Source organism: Ambystoma mexicanum, unplaced genomic scaffold (assembly GCF_040938575.1).
Source record: "Ambystoma mexicanum isolate Mex_15411 unplaced genomic scaffold, UKY_AmexF1_1 Mex_scaf38, whole genome shotgun sequence".
NCBI lineage: Eukaryota > Metazoa > Chordata > Amphibia > Caudata > Ambystomatidae > Ambystoma > Ambystoma mexicanum.
In genome coordinates, this window is record NW_027182453.1 from 1537656 (window position 1) to 1561570 (window position 23915).

General features: G+C 49.4%; 2 pseudogenes; one reads left to right on the forward strand and one right to left on the reverse strand.

Moving 5' to 3' along the window:
• Positions 1 to 23915, reverse strand: part of LOC138559115 (zinc finger protein 585A-like) — a 540244-nt pseudogene that overhangs the window by 330854 nt on the left and 185475 nt on the right.
• The window catches only part of LOC138559111 (zinc finger protein 615-like), a 97820-nt pseudogene continuing 82225 nt past the window's right edge, over positions 8321 to 23915 (forward strand).

Below are 23915 nucleotides of genomic sequence, written 5' to 3' on the forward strand. Positions count from 1 at the left end.
AGGTTTTTATCTCATTTATTGCAAAATGTGTGTGCTCGTGACCCTTGTCCAGCAGATGTAATATTCTTGAAAGCACCTGGAAATTTTGCAACTCTTGCTCATTGAGATCAATCAGGGAACAGTGGGAAAGCAGATTGATTCATTCCCAATTTTTCTCCCTGTCGAGATGATGAATTGTTACCCTGGGCAAGTAGTGAAGATTGTGAATGGGGAAAATCCCCATTTAAGGATGCCTCCTCTGCCGGTGGCGAACGGACCTGTCATTTTATCTTTTCTTGCAAATTGAATGCTTCAGCACTCAAGTGAGACTCTCAAAACTAAAGGCAATGGTTCCTTTCAATAACACACTGCACCATAGCTTTCAGAGAAACACTGTCAGAATATTAAGTGCGATAATTCCCTGTACTATCACACTACCCTGAAAATTCCAGAGGAGCACTCTCAGAATAATAACAACGGTATTTCACTGCAATACCGTAATTCGCTGTATGGTTCGGAGGAACACATTCAAGGCCCGCTGTCCTATGCCCTAAAGCAGCACTAGCCGGGAAAAGTGTAAAGGCAAATCAATCATCGCTTAAACAGCAGTAGCATACATACGTAGCAAATGTAGACCCGCTAGCTAACACAAACATCAAAATACGCACATGGAAAGCAAAGACGCACTTCACAGGAGTTGGCTGCTATTCATTATTAGCAGGCAGCCTACCTTCTCTGGAAGTATAATGTGCACCTTAAATTAATTTGAAGCCACGAGCCAACCGAGCTCTAACAGGCTCCAACTGGCACTTTCTGGGCACTTCCAAAACGAAAGATTAAAGGTCCAAATACCTCCGGCAGGCTTCTTTTTCCACCGGCGAGAGTAGAAACATCCTACTAAAAGGTAAACTGGAGCCAGAGATGAGATCTATGGCGCAATTATCTTCCTTATGTGGTGGCAAGACCTTCTTTTCCTCTTCACTGAACAACTCCTGGTACTGCTTGTGTTTGGCAGGTAATGCCGTGGAAATGGAAGGCACGGGTGTAGCAGACATGCCATCCCTCCCGATTTAGGCGTGAGACTCACGATTTTGAAAATATAAATATTGCAAAATATTGCTGTTTTTCCCGTTCTCCCAACTAAAATAATGCTGAGGACACACAGGATCGCATACTTTGTTCCGACCCTAGAAAGAGGGATTTAGCTGTCCAATTTATGTACGGATTGTGCTTCGACAACCACAGTATGCCCAGGATTACTGGTTAATGAGCAGTATGGATAAAATCAAAACGGAGCACTTCCTTATGTTGTTGTATGGCCATGGGGAGGGGAACGGTGTGGTGCAAAATAGGTCTGCTGGACAAGGGAAAGCCATCAACTCCTTCGACAGGTACAGCAGAGTCTTTGATCTCCACAGGGATCTTCACCCAATTAGCCCAATCCTGCTCCATAAAAAGACCTGTGGCTCCCGAGTCCACCATGGTCAAGGTGGAAATTACGCCTTGCCCGGGTAAGGACAAGCTGATTTACATGATCAAAAGTTCTGTTTCAGGTGTCTGTTCAGAGGTTACACTCCTGGGACTCGGTAAAGCCTCCCGAACGTAGGTCCCAACTACGAGCGGGAGCTGTCGTTTCCAGAACTGCCAGGAGGAGCCAATGGGCATACTCTGACCAAATGTTCATCCGAGGCGCAATACATGCATATGTGCTTTTTTCTCCTCCTTTGTCTTTCTTCATTGGTTAGGGGTCCTGGTGCTAACCCTATTTGGATGGGTTCTTCCTTGGCCTTAGATGTCGGGGGAGACGTTTCCGGAAGAACACGAGCGGGAAAGCTCATGGTCTGCCATCTCTCCAACTTGCGTTCCTGAAAACTATAGTCAATCTGGAGAACAAGTTTCACAAGTTCCTCAAACGAAGCAGGGCACGGTATCCAAGCAAGCTCATCCTTTAGTTCATCGGAGAGACCTCTCCTGAACAGGGTCACACATGCCTCTTCCGGCCAGGCCGTTTGCTGAGCAAGTTGGTTAAAGCAGGTAACATATGTTAAGACATCCAATGTGCCTTGAGTAAAGTCTAACAAGGAATCTTGTTTGTTGTAGGTGAGTTTCCGGGTGATCAAAAACACCTGAAAAGACTTCAATAAAGCCTTTGAAGTCGTCCAGGAGTGGGTTACCGGAAACCACGAGAGGCGTAGCCCAGGACAAGGCACTACCATCCAAACAGGTGATCACACGAGAGCGGTCAGAGGGAAAGGCTGCCTGCCTGAAGGTAAAAGCAAAAGTGCAGGCGTCCATAAACTCCCTGTATTTCCTAGGTTCTCCATTGTCCTTCTCTATGGTCGGACCATAATACTGAGATTGACCCACAGCAGGGTTGCCTTGTGTCAGGGCCTGACGTAACACAACATTTTACATCTTTAGATTCTGTACCTCCATGAAAAGACCCTGGACGGCGGCCATGAGCTCTTGTACCTGCTCCATTGGTCTTCATCTTCTCTTTCCTTTTCTTTGGGCATTGCAAGTTGTCAGGATCAGTCCTTACCTCTTTGCTTCTGGAATCCTTTGGTGTGAAGAGGTAAGGCCTGTCCTTCCAGGTAGCCACTGTGCCACCCGGTATGTAGAATACAGGTAAGCACTGTGGCTGCTGTGAGAGCCAGGACCCAAGGAAAAAAAAACAGAAGGGGCGTGGGAAACCAATTTACCAATTTACAGAGTTGAGAGTCCAAGTGGCACAATCCCAGGAAGAGTCTTTGAGGATGTGAAAGAAGGCCAAGTAATAGAACTAGCAGAAGGAATCTGCTGCACAAGTATGAGGAGGGAAGAATGAATCTCCAATGGCTGAGACTGAATAGGTCCTACGAGGCTCTGAAGCGCAGAGCAAGAGGACTAGCTACCAGGAACTGGAAGGAAGCAGCAAAAGCTAGCAGGAGAGACCACGGGAGGAGGGAAGTGAAAGGGAAAAAAGTAGGGAGTCCGGGAATAAAGGAGAAAGAGTGGCAGCCGGGCCACTGTAGGAGACAAGCTCAACCAGGAGTAAACACGAGGTGCCGGCAAACCAGGACAAAATGAGTAAAAGGAAAGGCAAAAGACCAGAGGATAAGAGCACAATACAGCGTACAGCAATGTAGGGCAATTGCAACGCGCGGCTCTTACTGTCCGATATTGTTATATTTCTGGATGACGGGCAGTCACAGCACGCACTCATTATGACATAAGAGCGTGTCTGAGGCATCCGGACGCCATCTTGGATCGGGGCAAGAAACGGAAGCACTGTGATACAGAAACCTTGTCAGACAAGTGCCAGCTGATTGGCCGCATGACACCCGGTTTATGGCAAAATTGTACCCTGTCAGGGGTTAGGAGGCCCAGCTGCCTGCCACTTTGGAGGTGGATGAAATTATGGCCAGCCTGGTGGGCCGTTCCTTCATTTCGGCTAATGAAGTGGCTGGCAGGGACCCGGTGAGCCAGAAAGTGGATTCTGTGCTCAAAACATCTTACGTAAGGTCCCATCTGGCTTTGCGCTACAACACCTATGACTCCTATGCTGCAGACACTGTTTTGGCTCGGTTCCAGTGGCTGCGTCAGACTCTGGATGATGGCACTGACTGTTCCCAGCTCCTTTCGGACTTGCAGAGTCAGTCCGAGTTCATTTTGGACCTGTTTTATGATTGTGTTCGGGATACTGCTATGGCTATGGGCGTTACCATCTCTGGCAGGCAGCATTTGTGTCTTTGGGATTGGAAGGCGGAGGGGTGCCAGAAGCCTGCTGCCTTAAAGCTTCCCTTTGAGGGTTGAAATTTGTTTGGCGATACACTGGAGTCAAAGGTTCACCAGGTCTTTAAGGCAGATAAACAAGCAGACAAATTGAGGAAGAAGGTGGCTCCTGCCTCTTCTAGTGCTTTCCAACATCCTCGCAAGTCTTATGTCCCTCGTCCCCAGACAGATCGTTAGAGGCAGGGTTTCCGGAGTCCTTTCTGTCATCCCATGCCCCCCCCCCACCAAACCTCAGAAGTCCTGACGCCCAATCTTGGCTGTTTCTCCTCTCCGTTCTCAGTGGGCGGCCATTCTGGTCTTTTGCGTTTCATGGTCACCTCCAACTCTGGTTTTGAGACATTTGAAGGGGGTGGGTGAACTCTTGTTCTTTGGGCCCTGTTAGGGATCCTCGTTGGGACCCGCCCTTAAGGTCCTGGCTATGTTACAGAAGCCTCCCTTTGAACTGCTGGAGGATGTCGAGCTGAAGTGGTTGACTCTCAATACTACCTTTTGGTGGCTGTCACTTCGGCTCACCATCTGGGGGAGATCAGGGCTCTCATATGTCATCCTCCGATTTTGGTGGTCCGGGAGGAGGCCTTGTTACTGCAATGTGATCCTTCCTTTGTATCTAAGGTCTCCTTTTGGTTCCATTGGTGTCAGGAGGGTGTCCTTCCTGCCTTTTTCCCTGATCCGTCCTCCCCTGAGGAGGCTTGGCATTGCCTGGATGTCAAGATGGTCGCTCTGCACTGTCTTTCCTGGACCAAGTCCTTTCATCTCTCTGACCATATCTCGGTTACCTTTGGGGCGGGGGAATGTGGCTGCAGGGCTTCCAATCCTACTATCAGCCAGTGGATTAAGTCGTTGATTCTCCTTGCCTATGATTCTTCTGAAATCTCCCCGACGGGCCAGGGCCGGTACACAAGGGGGGTGGGCCTCCTGGGATAATTTGCAGGGGGTGCCCTGACTGGACATTTATTACCAGCTCAACGTTGATGGGGCACTGATGCACTTCCTTTGGCGTGGGGGTTCTGGGGGCAGTGTCTGGTTTAGGAGATGGCAGGGGACTTTGTCGTCCTGTTGTTTTTTCTTCCTTGAATAAATAGGTGTTGGGTTGCTTTTGCATTACCCTTGGTGTTTGTGTCTTTTGTGGTGTGCATGGGCATCATTCCTGTTTTGCTTTGGTACGACTCAAAGGTAAGTACTGAACAAGGAAGAGGGACACAGGGGTAAAGTCGGATTACTTTCTTTATTACTCCTAGTCCTACTCTTCCCGCCCGCCCATTGGAGGAAGTTGCCCATTTATTGCTTTGGATTTACTGTCTTGGATTAAGTGGGAGGTGTAATGTCCTATGTTTATGTCTATGGGGACAAGCGTTTAGCTTGCCTCATTTCACTATCTAGATCGGTTGTCAGCCGATCACGTGGTGTGGGCGGAGTTACCGCCAAGTTGGCAGTTACAAGCCGGTGAATAAAGAAGCTACACCTTTAGCTCTGCGCATTACTTAGAATTCAACATGATTGTGCGCCAGCAGAGCCCTTTTTATTCAGTGAGCGTCATGACACAGTCATGACGCTCACGTCAAACTAAACACTAGACCACCGCACAACATCCCTCCTTTATTATAAACAAACAAAATCAAAACAACCCACTGCAAACATTGGGTGCATTTCAGTCTGCGCACCACCTAAAGGCTACTAAAAACTAAAACATTTTTTTTTAGAATTGCAAAACAAACAGATGTGTTCCAGTCTGCACACCACGGGGCCCAACAAAGGGCTCCTCCTACTCAGAAGATCCCGGGATCAAACTAACCACTGGCGCTGCTGCAGGACAAAAAGAATATATTCTCTTCATATTCTTTCTCCTCAATGTCATACGGTGCTTCTGGGGGACCCCCCGCCACCTGGACCGCCGCCACCTTGGGGATCCTTCTCCCCTTTGACTCACTCCCCCCCGATGTCCCCATGATGCAGGCTGGGGCTTGGGCTAAGCACGCCCGTGCAAAGTGATCTCCTTTCCCACACCTTACACAGATTTGTCCTATCGCCGGGCAGTCCTGCGGGTAGGGAAGATGCCACCCACACTGATGACATATTGTGGCATTGGGTCTCTCCTCGGCCAGTCTCCCCTTCTCATCACTCTTCCTCCTGGCCACTTGCCGACAGCGGCCACCTCCTCAGTCTTCACTCGCTGCATGGGGACCTCCATCTTGAGGGTATGTCTAGAGGAGTCCATGACCGAGACACGCACCTCTGCCAGTTCCTGGGCCTGGCGAAGCTCCAATATTCGATCGAGGTTGGGCGTCGGGTCCCTCAGGAGCTGCTTGCGTAGCTTCGAGGAGCTGTATCCGTAAATGATCTGCGCTCGGACCTCATCCCCCTCGAAATTTCCCAAGTCGCAAGATAGTGCAATGCCACGCAGCTTCCCATTGAAAGCATCAAGGCTCTCCCCTTCCTCCTCCCTTGCACACCTAATCCGGAATCTTTCGTAGTCCCTGTTGACCACGGGACGAAAATACTCGTTCAGGGCTGTAGTGACTGCACCGTATGATTGATCTCTGGGTACTAACGTCTTGAACAGCCTCTGAACGGCCATTCCGGCAGAGTACAGGAGTGCCGGGCGTTTGGCTGTGTCCTTAATTTCCACTGCAGCGAAGTACAACTCAAGGTTCTCGACCCAAGCCACCCACCTGGCCCCCAGACTTGCAGGGGCACCAATAACATCTAAATGGGGTTTTGGTGCCAGCTGACCCCGAAATGTCCCCTCGTCGTCTGACATGCTGAAGGCCACTGGGGATGCCGAATGCAGTGGGTGCCCGCCGTTCTTCCTGCCCAGGGGCGCACAAGCACTCTAGGTGGAGCCGCAACCTCCAAGGCCCGAGCAGTCACATCTCGCGGGGTTAATATGACACCCCTCTTTCAGGCAGTCTTTATATATATATTTTTTTTCAGGCCCGGATGTTGATGGGCCCACATGCAGTGTGGACCAGCCCAGGCTCCTCACCACCACGGCCCGGTTCTCCCCTTTCGCTTTGTCAGGGACACTGCGGGGCGCGTGTCCATATAGGCCACACCCCTCACTCTGTCCCTGGGGCAGTAATGTGGGTGCACGCCACCCTCTTTTTTTTTCAGTTCTTAACTTTCACCCAGATGCAGCCCGGGTGAGAGGCTTCCTCCTAACACCCGCCCCGAGCGGACGTTCTCGCTGACTCTGTCGGCGAGCTCCACAATTGGGCTCTGCCCCTTTTCTTTGTCCTGGGGCTAGGCCAGCGCTGGGGCCACGCCCTTTTTTTTTTATAAACAAAATGTTTTCACCCTTCGGCAGCCCGGGCTCAATGAGTGGCGCTGCGAGGTCCGATGGAGAACGCCACTGCGGGCCGGAGCTCCAGGCCCCGCACCATTCCTTTGTTGTAGGGCCTGGGTCCTCACGCGGCACACGCCGCAGTCCAAACCTCTCTCCGGCTCGGCTGACAAAGGAGGACGGTTGCTCCACTTCAGCGCCGCCGTGGGCACCAGGTGACCCGTGAGGCAACATCCCCGTCGGTCCCTGGGCCCCCGCAATGCTGCCGCCACCACATATTTTTCCCACACGGCCGCCGACTGCGGCCGCGTGCGTAGGTACTTCAGTCCGCACGCCGCTATTGTCAGCCGGCGGGTGCGACAATCCTCATCGCCAATGTTGTGGGCTGCCTCCGGTCTCCGGGGCAGCCCACAGAGGCTGTCGGGATCACCCGACGTAGTAGACACGCCAGTGGGAAACCGGCGTATCACGGATAGGTAGACACCCTACGTCGTCCGGTGTCACCAAGCGCAGGCTCCAGAGTGTGGGGGTGTCACCCCCAGTCTTTAGCGGTCGCCGCTCCGAGGGCACTCGGTCCGCGCCGCGCACCAGGCCACGGCCACGTGACAGGCCCACAACCCGTAAAGACACAAACACAGAGACGAGTTGCCACTTCCTGGGGCTCTGCTGCACTGCCCTCGCAGGGCCAGCAGAGCCCTTTTTATTCAGTGAGCGTCATGACACAGTCACGTCAAACTAAACACCAGACCACCGCACAACAATACCTATACTTATACCTCAGAGTCACGATGCCCCAGGGCTGACGTGCGCTTTAAATAGGAGCGGCCAGAAAAAGCAAGCTTGTAAAAAAGAGTTCCAGTGAGCATGGACATACTCAAAGGTAAGTACTAGGACGAGGAAGAGTACAACTAGAAGTAATGACGATTACCGTTAAGTAATCCGGGCATGCCTTTTCTTTTAGCATGTCCTGCCCTTCCTGATTCGTAATTTCTATCTTTGCGCGTGCTACCCATGAGCATGCCTTCTTTCTTTCTTCTTTCTTTAAATTATCGAAAGCGTGGGCGGACCCACGTATGCCTGCCCCGCCGTTGCTTCTCATTCTGTTCTGCATTCTACGCCGGGTCATTGAGCATGCGTACTACGTTCCAAAATGCATGCAGCTCATCATTCTGATTGTACGCATGCTCGGGTGATCAGTGTCTCAGTGCCATGACAGTTCATCACCGCTGCACCGTAGGATAATCACTGAGCATGCGCTGTGTGTGACTCCGTCTACTCGGCATCCTCTTACTGCGCATGCTCTTGGTATAGGTGTCTCAGCAGTACGCATGTCTGTTCCTAAGTTTGGCGAATCGGCTTTGCTGATGGAGATGTTCATTCCGGCCAATCTGCAGTCACTCGAGGTCCCGAGCGGGGGATGCGCTGTGTTTTCATTGTCTGGGACCTCAAATGCTGCCATTTAAAATGTGGAATGCATCACAATATTCTAAGGAATCTTTGGGGAATCATTTGCTGTAGGTGAGTGACTGGCGAGAAAGTGATCATCCTGTTCTTCATAAACTTCCAGTTAATCCTGTCTCTTGTGTGTGTGATGGGGGGTGAGAGGGGAACGGCAGCTCCTCTTTAGATGTTTTGATTATATATCGTTATAGGATGTCTTGTGTTTGTAGTAATTAATAACGTAATAATGTCTTCTGTTTCTAGATCTAAACACACTATTGTGTCATCCTACTCTGCAAAGCGTAAGAAGCACAGGCACCAAAAGGTAAATAACTGCTGTAGTTTTTGTCTGCACAGGTTGTCCTATGCTTCTGAGATAGCCAGTCTCGCTCCCTGCGTTCCTGTACCCTTCATGTCTCCTTCTCTCCTGTCTCCATTCCTGCCTCTTCCTGGAAATGGTGTCCAGGTCCAGGTTTGGGGTTCAGGTCTGTGCATTCTCTGGAAGGGTCCATGCGGGTGACCTCATAGTCACTGGTTTGAATCCCTGCAGGTCCCCCCAGCACTTCATCCACCCAAGGTTAACTGAATGAGTACCACTGAGTTGTGTAACAATGAACATCTGTTACCTTCTGTCTATAAAAACCAAAATACACCGGGTTGGGTGGGTGCACTCCCCAAATACACCTGTTATGTTACTATCTTCCACTGTGCCGTCCTATTAAACACAATTGGTAATTCGCTATTGGACCTCTATGGTGGATCACAGTACTCTGCTATAGGGGGTGGAGGACTGGAGTTCTACAAGTGAATTAAATATGCACATTGGTAGCTACAAGTAGTATTGGTTGTTCTCCTTCCAGATCACCTGGGGAGCAAGGGATTGAGGAGGGGCTGAATGAAACAGAACACCTAATCTCCACTTTGGTGGGTGATTACAGCATCTGGTCCATCTTGGTGTTATGTATGTAGACATTACCTCCACGTCCACTCTTCCTCGTCCCAGTACTTACCTGATGAGGCCCCTGCCTCCGACACAGGACCTTCTTCTATTTCTTTAAATCCCTATAATTCCTCCCCTACATCCACGTCACTCAGTTTAATTTTTCCTGCCTCCGGCACGTTGGACTTTTTCTTCCCGGTGCGGGGCACCAGGGAGCACCGATTGCTGGCCCCCTGGGGGGGCTGTGTGGCGGGGTCCTCGGCTCCCTCAGGTGGGGTGCTGCTCCTGGGCCCCCTGAGGGGCTTGGGGTCACAGTTGAGCAGGATTGCCTCGCTCGGTTCTTTGCTGGGCTCCGGACCGCAGCGTGAGCATTGTGTCCTGGGTCCTGCACGGCCTGGGGGAAGGTAAGGAGAGGGGAGGACTGGGCTTGATGTTTTGGCCATCTTGATTCAACAGGCCGTTTCCTCGTGCTTTGTGTACACATCTTTATTTGAAATGCTGGCAAGCACTTGGCAGTATGGGCTAAGCCTTCCCTTTTGTTGTGAGGCCTCTCTGCTTCTTGTCGTGGGGTGACTGTGGCAGAGAGTATTTGAAAGTGCGGGGGCTCTGTTCTGTCGCAGGAATGTCACATACCACCCGCTCCTCAGAAAACACACGGCCCAGAATGCACTGGATGTTAGCTGCATTATCTGGGGGAAGGTAAGGAAGAGGGGAGGACTGTGCTTGATGTTTTCCCCTCTCTTGCTGGTATGGCCATCTTGACTCCTTCGACGGGCCGTTTGCTCGTGCTCTGTACATATCTTTATTGGAAATGATGGCAAGCACTTGGCAGTATGGGCTAGCCTCGCCTTTTTGTTGTGAGGCCTCTCTGCTTCTTGTCGTGGGGTGACAGTGGCATAGAGTCTTTGAAAGTGCGGGGGCTCAGTACTGTCACAGGCATATCACATACCACCCGCTCCTCAGGCACACACAGCCCAGGATGCACCGGATGTTGGCTGCATTCTTGGCGTCCAGCCTGTGAAAGCGGGGCAGATTTGGACACGTCTGCAAGCGGCCGGAAGGGTACTGGCCTGGCATAGTCTTCACTTCGGGTTCGAGTCTCAGCGATGCTGACTCGGCACTTCATCCTTCCTAGACCGATGCATTGGAACCATTTAGAGCATGGGGCTACCATTTAGAGCATGGGGCTACCAGCTACTGGATACAGGGCTCAAGCCACCTCTCACTCATGTGGCAAGTTAGTGGTGTGCTTGGGTCTGTGCTAGCTATGGATGCAGACTCCTTGTCCTCTTCCTCTGAACTGCACATGGGAAGGTCAAAGGAAATTATTTTCTTTTCCCTTGTCCGGCATGAAATTATAGAAAATGCATCATGGAAGTAACGGCCATGCAGGGGGTTCCCAGTGTCTCTTCTTTTAGGGCCTAGGTCCTCCGGTGCCGCGGTGTTGCTTTCACGCCTCTTCTCAGACTTGTGGGAAGTGATAGGGCACATGGTGGCACATGTCTGTGCTTAGAGCGGTTCTCAGAGCCCCTGGTGCCGGTGGAGGGGGATGTCACTTCAGTGGGTTTTTCCAGTATAAGCATACCCCAGGTAGGGGGTTGCCTTTGATGTCTGCTATCCGGGATGGATTGCTTTTCCCTGCTTTGTGACAGTACTCTGCCCTTTTGACACCAGCCTGGTGGCTCCTCTGTCGCCTGAGGGGGCCCTGGTCTGCTGGACTTCTGGGATGTCCTGTATCTTCCTTTTGATAGGTCGGATCTTTTTGTGGGCTGACAAGCATGCTGTTATATTGTGGCGCAGGCCTGCTTCAACGTCCTGTGATTTTCCTCTGGTGCAAGTGCAGTGACTGGCGGTTTTCCCTTGCTCCTCGTTTCTATCTTCTCGGAGGTGTATGGGACCGGTGGGGTTCGGCTTCCTGGGTAATGGGCTCCTTCCGGAGGGGGGTATCAGTTGCCGTTCCTGTCTCCTCCTGTCCAGGTTTGCATGGTTAGGACTTTGGTACCCAGCTCACGGTCCAAGTAGTTGGCCATGGGATCCGTTCTCTCCAAATGGTTGTTGTGGTTTACCTTCTTGCCCGTTCCTCTCCCTGCTCAGGGTCAAGTTTTCTACTTGCGGGTGTTCTTGGTCCCTATGCCTTCTAGGATGTGTCACCTGCTTATGGGTCTCAAAGCCCTGCACTGCTTGTCTGGATGGAACGCTTCAACGTGGGAGCTTTGCGGAACATACTGTGGATGTTCTGCAGGGGGGCGGGGGGCGCTTGCTGGCTGTTCTGGCTGGGCTGGGTTCTCAGAAGCCAGTATGTCTTGGCTCGCCTGTTGCTGAAGTTATGGGGCATGTGGCATCTTGCGTGTTTTCCAGTTCCTTGATCCCGTCTTCAGTTACGTCCCCTGGTGTTTTATACTCTCTCTCACTGGCTCCCGACAAGGAAGAGTGGACGTGGAGGTAATGCTCTTATTACTTACTGGTAATCTTCATTACTCCTAGCCCTACTCTTCCTCGTCACAGTACTGACGCCCCTCCTCACCCTCCCTGTGGGGAAGGTCCCATGCTCCGGCTTGGTAATATGAAACTGAGTGACGTGGATGTGGGGGAGGAGTTATAGGGATTTAAAGAAAAAGAAGAAGGTCTGTGTCGGAGGCAGGGTCCTCATGTGGTAAGTACTGTGATGAGGAAGAGTAGGACTAGGAGTAATGAATATTACCGGTAAGTAATCAGAGCATGAACGCGCTAGTGGTCTGGAGGGGAATTGAGAGCATGAGGTGGGATGGGGTGTTGACATTTATGAGAATTATTTAGGTTTATTATTGGTTGAAAAACTATTCACCCAATTGCACCAACAACAATACATAAAATAGTGGGGAAAAAGAGGAAGCATTTCATTACATTACTATGAATAAACATGATTCCTAAAAGCACTGAGTTAAAAAAGAAACGCTAATTTCTTAAAACATTATATCAATAGCTTACATTTCTTTGAAATAATAAAAGAAAAAGGTAAAAATATGTTTAATCTTCCTTTCATTCCATTATTATTAAAACAAATCCAGTAAATTGTAATCAAATCTTATAAAAACATACTTTCCCCTAACTATCGGATGTGGAGTGCAGAAGTATGACAGACCCACACTCCCCTTTCCTGACCACCCGCTAGAGGGGCACAACATGAGGTGATTTAAAAGGAAGCCCCTTTCTCATGCTTGTGAAGGAATGTGAGCCAAGGACAGTGACGTGCCCGCTTGCACCCGTTCGTGAACGGTTAGCAATTCAGTTGATCAGAGTATTACAGGCTCCGGAAATCATCAGTATCCCTTGTTTATTAACTGCTTGTCTCCAGTTATGGGAAATAAAGACCAATTGGCATTGTTAGGTGGTAGGGCCCCCTATTGGCTAGCACCCCGTGAGCATTCCTGATGAAGACCCACTTTGAAGCACTCTCCCACACATTGCCCTGGGAGGGAAGCTCCAAGATGTGGCTCCATCAACTTTGGCCTAGATCTTCATCACATCCTCATAGCTCACACCCTGCAGATACTGTTGCTAACAGCAGCATGATTCGGTCATAACACCTCTCGAACTCTGCAAGATGTGCTATGTGAGGGATCTGCCCACCCTCACTTCCTCCTCTTCCTCCTCCTCTACCACTCCTGGCCTGTCTGAGGCAGTCTCTACTCCTCCTGTCTCCTGTTCACCCCTGATGATGTTTCTAGACATGTCCGATCTAGGAAAGTTTAATCAAAGCAGGTTCTCCCCTGCTCATCTAGAACTATCAAGGACCACATCGACACCCTTGCTCCAGCCTTGGCCTATTTCTGCAATCACTCCATTGCCACTGGCACTTTTCCCCTGCCCTCTAAAGCACTCTCTTGTTCACACCCCTCTAAAGAAGCCCTCGCTCGATCCTTCCTCTCCGGCTAACCATCGCCCGATCTCCATCACTCTGGGCAAACTCTTGGAAAAGCTAGCTATCTCCCAGCTTAACATACATGCTGAATCTGTTGGTTGCCTCCATGCCCACCAGTCTGGCTTCAGAGCTGCCAGAAGCACAGAAACTGTTCTCCTGAACACCTGTGAAGACTTGCTCTCCAATCTTAACTCTAATCTCCCTTCTGTCCTCATTCTCTTTGATCTATCCTCTGCTTTTGACACAGTCAACCATGCCATCCTGCTCAATCGTCTCTGGGACAACCTTGATATTACTGATCAGGCCCTGCCCTGGTTGACCTCCTATCTCACCGACCGACCCTCTGGGGTCCAACTGGGGTGTTTCCCCTCTTCTCTCTCTCTCTAATTGTGGTGTTCCTCAGGGGTCTAACCTCTCTCCCTGGCTCTTCACCCACTACCTGGCACCTCTTGCCCACTGCATCACTACTTTCTGCTCCAATTTTCAATGTTATGCAGATGACACTCCACTATCTTTCAGGCTCCCCTCAGCCACCTCTGTTTCTTCTCTCATACCAGACTGTCTGGCCGCAATTCAGGAATGTTGTGCCGCCAATGAACTCTGCCTTAATGCCAGTAAGACTGAGATCCTCTTCATTGGGACACCCGCTCCCTCCTTTCCTCTCTCTCTGGCCGCCCTCTCTGGCCGCCCACTCTGGGCCTTCTTCCTGCTCCTTCCTGTGAAGTTAAGAACGTTGGTGTCATCTTCGACTCCACTCTCTGCTGCTCTCTTCACATCTCTGACATCTATAAGAAGTCAAACTATCAGATGCACCTCCTCAGAGGTTTTCTTTCTCACTTTCCCCCAGATGCTCACTGTCTCCAGAGCTCTGGTCCCCTCTTTCTAAATCTTCCTGCCTCTACTCTTCGACCTTTACAACGTATCCAGAACAGGACTACGAGACTTGTCCTTGGGCTCAAGCCCAGGGATTGTATCTCTCCAGCTTTAAAATCTCTTCGCTTTCTCCCTGTGGATGCAAGGATCAACTTCAAGACCCTCTGCATTGTCCACAAGGCGGTTGTAGGTCAAAGGATCGACAGTGAAAGGGTCGACAGGTCAAAGGATCGACACCAAAGGTTCCCCCCCAACCACCTTTTTTTTTTGTTGCTAAAAACAACTTTTTTTCCTTAAATGAAAACCTAAAAAAATATATAATAAAAAAAAAGTGATCCTTTGACCTGTCGACCCTTTGGTGTCGATCCTTTGACCTGTCGACCCTTTAGATTCGATCCTTTGACTAGACACCACACAAGGCTTTCTGGGGCCTGGGACCGCTCTACCTCCAAATATTTCTTCCAAAACAACTTCCTTCTCAAGCTCTCTGCTCATCCACCTCCAACTCTCTGAGTGGCAGACACTTCTCCAAGCAGAGAGTTGGGGGCAGATCTATCTCCTCGGCTGCGGCCTCCCTCTGGAACAGCCTTCCTGCTTCTCTCAAACTTGAGCGGAACCACCTCCGGTTCCGGAACCAACTCCAGACCTTCCTTTTCGCTTCTGCTTTCTCTTCCTCTCCCCTGCTGGTGCACCTGACTGTTCTGTACACTGATCACCTGGTCACCCCCTGAACTCTGCTACAGGCTCCTCCATGTCCAGTTGCCCTTGCACTGCCTCAGGACTCCCCAGCACTTAAGGGTCTGTATCTGCAACTCTACAGTCCCTTCTGTCTACACTTATGAGCCACCCGCTGACTGCACTTGTAAGTTTACTGCACTTCCCAATTCCCAGGCACTTCTCCCCTTCCCCGCACTTGAGCAATCTGAATGACACAAGGCCTAGTAAGATCGTTATTTTGTCCTCCCTTGTTCCCTCTCCTTGTCTTATCGCGCTTATTTATTTATTTATTTATTTATTTATTGTATTTGTAAAGCGCCTGCAGCCCAGAGGCATCGAGGCACTGTTTCAAGGAGATGTCTTAGTTGCGTGAACAAGCAGCATTGCAAATGTTACAGGGAGCAAGTGCATTGGGGAATACAGTCATATTCATATGATACATACAAGGGATGTCTTAGTTATGTGAAGAGCCTCTGTCTTAAGGAGTACAGTTCTACATATATTATACATATAAGACCGCAGGTGTTTAGGAGCCTACACAAACAAGTGTTTTGTTTGCTTTCCTGAACGCAGTGTGAAACTCGATGCTCCTTAGTGAAGGGGGTAGAAGGTTTTAGTTGGTGGCCATGATGACTGGGAAACTTGATCCCCCTGCCCATGCCCTGATCCTTTTGGGGATGGCCAAACTGTTAGTGTAGGCTGTTCTTGTTGGTCTGTTGGTGTATGTAGGGGTAAATCTCTGAGCGAGGTAGAGGGGTGCACCGTCATGGAGACATTTGTGGGTGAGTGCCAGTCTTAAAAATGATACGCTCCTTGACGGGGAGCCAGTAAAGAGATTTTCTAGTGGGCGAGATGTGGTCTCTTCTTGAGATGCCAGTGGACGCTCTGAGGGCATTGTTTTGTACCGTTTGGAGTTTCCTGATGTTTCTCGCAGAGGTACCTAGCAGCAGTGCTTTGCAATAGTCCAGTCGGGACCCAATTATTGCTCTGGAGATGGTGAGGCAGTTTTGTTGCATCAGGAATGGTCTGGCTGCAGTGATTAGTTTTGTGAGATAGGCCGATGCTGAAGAGATGGCGTTAACCTGCCTGACCATAGTGAGGTTCGAGTCTAAGTAGACTTCCAGAGTTTTTACGGCCTGCGATACAAGGATGTGGGGGTGTTGTTGATCCGGAAGGAGTTGTATTTTGCATCCAGTTTCTTGAGTGTTTCCGGTGAGCCAATGAGTAAGAGTTCTGTTTTTTCACTGTTGAGGCACAGCCAATTTTCGGCCATCCAGGTTTGGATAGTGACGTGGATGGAGTCGAGGGATTTCTGGTCAGCCTCATAGTCTCCTGTCAGGGGTATGAGGACCTGAGTATCATCTGCATAATTAGTATATGTGATGCCTAGGGAGTCCAGATAATTAAATAGCGATCTCATGAAGGTTGCAAAGAGTGGACGAGATACAAGATCCTTGTGGTACTCCGCATTTGATTAGTTTGGGCCTTGCACTGGCTTGGTCTGAGAAGACCTTCATTGCTCTTTCCTTGAGGAAGGATGAAATCCAGGCAGTGGCATTTGGCGAAAAGTTGGCGGCTGTGGAGAGGTGATGGCAAAGAGTATCATGGTCGACAAGGTCAAAGGCCGTTGATAAGTCAAGGAGTAGCAGGAGGGCGGGTTTGCCTATATCTCTGAGGTCGTCAATCTATTTTTGTTTTTTAAGTCCAATAATGCCGTTTCCGTTCCGTGTTTTGGACGGAAGCCTAGTAGGTGATGAGTCTCCAAGTATTTGTGGACCTGTAGGTAGGCTGCCTTATCCAGAATCTTCAGCAGGAAAGGGACCGTTGTAATAGGTCTGTAGTTTCCCGGGAGTTTAGGGTCCAGTGTAGGTTTTCTCGGCAGTGGATGCACCCAGGCTTCTTTGAGGCATGATGAGTCACAGTTGGTTTTAAAGGAGGCGTTAATAAACGCTCTGATAAAAGGTGCCAGGGTAGGTGCACTGGCTTTAATGAGCTGTGCTGGCCAGGATTCACCCTTACAGTTTGATGGCTTCATAGAGTTGAGGATTGCCAGTACATCCTGTTCCTTCATCTCTTCGAATGAGAAGGCTGGGATTTCGCAAGCGGGATCCAGGTGTATGTTGGATAGTTGTTGTTTCAGTGCATTTTGGTGACTGGTGATTTTGTCTTGTAGGGTGTTCAGTTTGTCGAGCATGGCATCCTGAATCTTCTTACACCAGTCCTCGTCTTTGGTTAGGGAGGGCGGGATGGGCGCGGGAGATTCCAGTTCCCTGAAGATAGTAAACATTTCTCTGGATCTTGATTTAGCGGTGACTATCCTGGTGTTGAAGGAATTAGTTTTGGCTGAGATAATGGGGGGCTTTATGTTCTTTAGCAATGTTTTTGAAGGCAAGCTTGGTGGTGTCACTTGGTTTAGCCATCCATGTTGCAAGGGCTGACCTTTTCTTGGAGCATCGCTCAAGCAGTTCGGGAGGAAACACTTACCCGTACAGGCATGTTATAAATGCCATATATCATATCTAAAATCCTGCTATTGGACCACCCTGGCAGGAGGGGTGAGGGATGGGCCTTTTCCATTAACATCTCAATCACTTATGTGATAAAGCCTTTATATGAAAGTATAGCATTAGGAGTCTTGGTGTTAGGCCAGAGTAACCTGACCTTGGTGTTATGGTACCACCTGCTGGGGAGGAACGTGGATATTTTAGAACCAATATATTTTGTTTTTAGGAATAATCTCTCGTACACATACCCACACTCTCCTCACTGTAAATGATGATGATGTAGTCAATTACATGTGAAAGTAAGCAGCAAAGATGGGTAAACCTACTTGTTCCAACGAGGGGAAATCCAGATTTTTATTTTGGAAAATGTGTTGCTATCTTGTGTGCTTTGCTTACAATGACCTGCCAGATTTCTGTCCTCTCATTGTCCCTCTTGGCCGCCCTGTGCTTCTCGATTCAGTTCTTTTCCTCTTCTTGCACCTAAGCATTGGAATGCTCTTCCACCTTCTACCTCTGCATCCTCTACCTATCATATTTTCTGTTCCCATTTAACAACTCGTATTGGTTCTCTTTCCTCTAATCAGCTATGATCATTGATTTGGTTTTCATGCTTAGTTTATATTGTACCATTGTATTTTGAATTTTTGTAAATAACTTTGGCGAAAGTGCTCAATAAATTAAATACAAATGCCTTTAAAAAAAAATCTACAATTTTTCCCTACTAAAGAAATAAGCCCTCTAGCATAAGTAGACCCAGTGCCCTTAAGTTCCAAGAATATGTTTTTTAGTGAGTCAAGAGTCTTTAAAGTAGTTGAAAAGCCAACAGATGAGTAAACTGTTCCAGTGATGAAAGAACAAGTTAAGTGTGGAAGATTAGGGGTCCTTTCCCAATCCCATCACTCTAGTACAGTGGTCTTCAAATGTTTTCATACTGAATCCCCCAACCCCTTTGAGTCAAAATATTGGTTTGGGGCTCCTCACATAGGGGTTGACCCCCCTCTCCCAGGCGGCGGGGCAAAGGATGTCTATGGGGCATCAGGCTCTTGAAAAATATAAACAGATTTTCTACTGTTTATAGTTTCAATTAAAAGCAGTCATCTTAATCCCTTTTTAAAAGAGTGTGGCTTCCCACCCCCCCCCCTGCCCCCCCAGATTGAAGACCACTGCTCTAAAGCCCAGTGGAGTATTCTTGGCCAGAACTACACCAACCATGATCAGGCAAGGAAGAGGTAGAGTGATTACCATCCACCCCTTAAGCCATGTTGTGGGGTGTGTGCAGTAAAATTCCTATGCAAGCTTGTCCCGCTTGTTCCAAGTAAGCTAAGCACCACCACTAGGGTTCCTAAATTCACTGGGATTGCTTAATTCAGTTGCAGAGGGCCCCAGGGTCACAGATGCTGTGGTCACTTTCAGTCTCTGGATTGGGTCTGACTAAGTGTCGGTACCCCGGACTGGTTAACAGCAACGCTTGGGCGGGGTGTATGTCAGACAAGTTGGTGTTAAGCGTGGACAGAGAATTAGTTGGACCTGCCTCCACACAATCCTTTCTCACGGCTCCAATAAGCGGTCAAGGCGCTGATACAAAAACAAGCAATAGAGCCAGTGCCAACCACTTGGCGAATAGGCGTTATTTTTCTTACGGTTTCCTTTTACCCAATATAGACAAACCAAAAGGCCAGTATTGAACCAACAGCCAGCAAGAAAATGTGTAAAATCCCAGAAATTCAGGATGGTTACCCTCAAAGATATCCCTCTGCAAAAGAAGGGCATTGTCATGGCAACATGATGCAAACTTTCCTGTTTTAATGTTTCCAGGTTACTGCAAATATCTGCAGCTCAATGTAGCAAACCATCATTTTCAGTTCAATGTGCTTCCTTTTGGGATTCTATCGGCGCCTTGTCTTCACCAAGTAAATCTCAGTGGTGGGTGCTCATGTGTGCCCCAAACATAACATTATACCCATATCTGGACAACTGGCTAATAACAGGAGAGAATCCATCAATATGCCACAAACGCAGGAAACCAACTGGGCTTTCGCATCAACAAAGAAAAATCAAGCCTTGTTCCAAGTAAAACCAAGCATTTTAGAGGGGCCTTATTAAAACACCTCCCTGTACCCATCCCCGGATGACTTTCAAAGGTGGCAACCAGCTTCACTTAGCTACCCTCAACTCTTGCTCTGCTGTTAAACACTCCTCGGACCTCTGTCAACTCTTTGAAGACTTTGACCTTGACTTCCCTGCTCTCACTGAGATGTGGTTCAATACCAGCTCTGTCACTGCTTTTGACACTCTCCTTCCTGAGGGCTACAAGATCGTCTCCAAGCACAGGCCTAACTGGTCGGACGGCAGAGTTTTCCCTGATTGGGTCCCTGCTTCTGTCATACCCACTCAATCCTACTCTTCCTTTGAATGCCTTGTCTGCAAGCTTTGTGACTCTTCTACTCTCTGTCACGCCACCATGTACAGGACCACAGGACTGGTATCGCGCTTGACTCACTCTGCCAGGCACACCCTGGATATGCTCATCCCTACAGACGTCCCTTTCTCTAACCCTCTCGCTACACCTCTCTTGGTCTGACCATGCTCTCCTCTCATCTTGAGCTCCTGGACTCCCTGGCTAAGCCTCTGCCAGTCTCCATGACCGTCAATCAACAGATGAAGCAAGTTTCAGTAGCTGCTATTAACTCTCCCACTGACTCTGCCCTTGCTAACCTTCACCTCTCACCTCTCCATTGCCAACACTCTTGACACCCTTGCCCTTGCCATTAGGATCCGCATGAAGCCTGTTTCCAAGTGCAATAGTTGGTATGATTCTGTCCTTGCCTTGTTGAAAAGCAAGTGCAGAGTTGCGGAAGTGGTTGGCTTCTTATACATCCTCTGACGAACTGGCCTGTTGCCTGATCCAAAGGCAATTCAGATTCTGCATCCGCTCCAAGAAGTGGGCCCATATCCAAGCCTGTGTCTCTGGTGCCCCCAACAACATGGCAGAACTTTTCAATCTATAAGGAACTCGCCAATCATACTGCAGTCTCCACTTCTGCTTCTCCTTCCCAGGCCCTCTGCATGGCTTTAGCCTCCCATTTCACATTTAGCCTCAGGGCATTCTGTCCTCCCTCTCCTCTTCCTCCCTTCCTCCATCCTTCCCTCCCCCCACCTGCTCTCAGGCCTCCCTTGGGGCCCCCCTCCCTCCCTCCTTCCTTCCCTCCTATTCTCGTCCTTACCCATAACACCGGAACAGTTCTCGACAACAGTCTGCTCTATGAAAGTCTCCTCCAAACAGGCGTTTCCCTGCTCCTCCAGAACTATCAAGGACAACATTGCCTCCTTCGCTCCCTCCTTGGCTGAGTTCTGCAACCTCTTCTTTGCCACTGGCTCCTTCCCACTACCTCTCAAGCACTCCCTTGTGCATCCCCTCCTAAAAAAACTTTATGCGGACCCTTCCTGCCTGGCTAACTGCTGCCCTATCTCCACTAACCCCTTCTTGGGCAAACGCCTGGAGAAGTTGGTCATCTCCCAACTAATCAATCACAATGAATCTGTTGGCTGTCTCCACAACCACCAGTCTGGCTTTAGAGCATCCAGAGGCACAAACTGCTCTTCTGAACACCCGTGAAGATTTGCTCTCAAACCTCATCTACAACTCTCCTTCTGTTCTCATCCTCCTCAAACTGTCCTCTGCCTTTGACACTGTCGATCATGCCACTCTCATAAATCTGCTCTGTGACACCCTTGGCATCACGAACCAGGCATTGGGCTGGTTGACCTAGTTCCTTTCTGACCAGCCCTCCCAGGTTCAGCTCGGCCCTTTTGACTCCTCCACCTCACTCTCCATTTGCAGCATGCTTCTAGGCTCTATCCTGTCACCATGGCTTCAACATTTACCTTGCCCCTCTCGCCCATTTGATCTCCACTTCTCTCCTTGTTTCCAGTGTTATGCTCTCCTTTTAAGCTTCCCTCCTCTCCTTCCTCTCTCATTCCCGACTGTCTGACTTCTTGTCAGGCATGGTGTGCTGCTAATCATCTCTGCCTTAATGCTAGTAAGACTGAAATCTTCCTCATTGGGAATCCTGCCCCTTCCTTCCCTCCTCCTCCTCTCTGGCTGCCCTCCTAGGGGTGGGGGGGCTCACCTTGCCCTTGTGTGAGGCAAAAAACCTGGGTGTCGTCTTCGACTCCTCTCTCTCCTTCTCACCTCATATTGCTGACTTTGCCAAGAAGGCCCACTTTCAGCTTCACCTCTTGGGAGGCGTTCTCCCTTGCCCCAGAAACTCAATGTCTCCAGAGCTCTGGTTCTCTCCAGGCTGGACTACTGCAACAGCCTCTTCCTCAATCTACCTTCTTCCTCCCTTAGCCCTCTTCAATTAGTCCAGTATAAGACTGTGAGACTTATCCTTGGCCTCAAGCCCAGGGACCACATCTCTCCAGTCCTAATTTCTCTCCATTGGCTGCACGGATCGAATTCAAGACCCTCTGCATCATCCACAAGGCTTTCTGGGGCATGGGACCTCACTACATCCAACTATTTCCCTAAACACCTCCCTTCTAGAGTCCTTTGGTCCTCTAGCTCCAACTCTCTGCAGACCAGATGTTTCTTCAAGCAGAGAGTGGGAGGTAGATCTTTCTTCAGCAGGAGTCTCTCTCTGGAATGGCCTCCCTGCCCTTCAGACTTAAGTCGGATCCTCTTAAGTTTTCGGAAACTTCTCATTACTTTCCTTTTCTCTGTCTCCTGCCCTCTCACCCTTCCTTGCTAATTCCCCCAGGTGCCTGTGACTGGTTCCTGATCTCCCTTATGAGTCTTACAGGGGCCTTGGCCCCCCTCGACCAGTGATTTAATCACTTTCTCTTTTGACAGTTCACTGTCTTTCAAACAGCAACAGCAGCAACTGTTAGTTAATCCACTGAAATCAGGAAGGCCACTCCCGACTTGATCTTCTCCACCCATCTCAGGGGATCAGGGGGTCTTTAGCCTTGGGCTTTTGTTGTTTTTCGCAATCGTTCTGAGGGAGATGACTCCTGCTCTACTTCTCACAGTCGGCAGCTTTGATAGAGCTACTGTGACGAGGGAGACTACTCCAAATGTACTCTTCAATCCTTTAATACCAGTAGCATGGATGGGGATACAGTAACGAGGGAGACTACTCCCAATGTACTCTTCAATCCTTTAATGCCAGAAGCGTGGATAGAGCTACTGTGACGAGGGAGACTACTCCCAATGTACTCTTCAATCCTTTAATGCCAGTAGCGTGGATGGGGATACTGTGACGTACTCCCAATGTGCTCTTCAATCCTTTAATACCAGTAGCATGGATGGGGATTCTGTGACGAGGGAGACTACTCCCAATGTACTCTTCAATCCTTTAATGCCAGAAACGTGGATGGAGCTACTGTGACGAGGGAGACTACTCCCAATGTACTCTTCAATCCTTGCCAGTAGCGTGGATGGGGATACTGGGATGAGAGAGAATACTCACGGCACGCTCCTCAATGTCTTTAATGCCTGTAGTTTTGAGGAGGCAACTGGGACGAGGGAGATTACTCCCTAAGCTCCCCATGGTCGGTGTTTTTGGGATGCAGGATATCCTCTGCTACCATAACATTGGAAGCGGGGGGACCTAATAAATTACCATCTCTGGTTCCGGAAACACCTCAAAGCCTTCCTCTTTGCTTTCTCTCCTCCCCTTCCTTGCTGAATTCCTGACTGAAATTGCACTGGTTACATGGCCACCCTTCTGATCTCTGGACCAGGCCCTTTCAATTACCCACCTGCACTGCCTCCCTGGCAACCACTGCACTTGGGGACTGCTTTTCTGTATCCCTTCAGTCCCCCTACCAGCACTTACGTCTGCACTTCCTTGCACTGGCCACTAGCTGGCTGATTAATGTGTCTTATTATTCCACCCCCCATGTACTGCACTTTCCCTCCCTCCCCCCCCCTTCCCATGCACCTTTCCTTTCTCCCCCTGTTAGGGAGAATGCTCTGTAAAGGCTAATTTCCCCAACCTAGTGAGTCCCCCAGCAGCTTTGCTGGATTTGTTGGGGTTTATTTTTTTCTCCTGCTAAGAGTGAGACTCTTTTACTCCCCCTCTTAGACATTATTTGAGGTGTTCATTTGACTTGTGTTTAATGGGCTATGGGGTCTTTTACTCCTTAGGGCTTCATGTGTTTTTGTGATGTGTGTTACACAGCACCCTCAGTGCAGTAACACAGGGGTGTCATAGTGACCCCCAAACATAGACTCCATACCCTGGGACTGACTACTGTCTCCCAGGGCATGTAAAGTCACCATTGACTTTACTAGTCTTAAATTGTGAACAGAACCATTACAAAACATCATATTGTGGAAGTATTGGTAGGGGCAATTAGATTGCCCCTGGGTCTGTTTGTCGAGGGGGCACTGTCCCATCCCCCATTGTCAAGTTTCTGGCTGGTGGCAGTGGATACCACGGAAATATTCCACAGGAATATTTCCCAATGGGATTTTCCCATTGATTTTAAACGCACCACTTT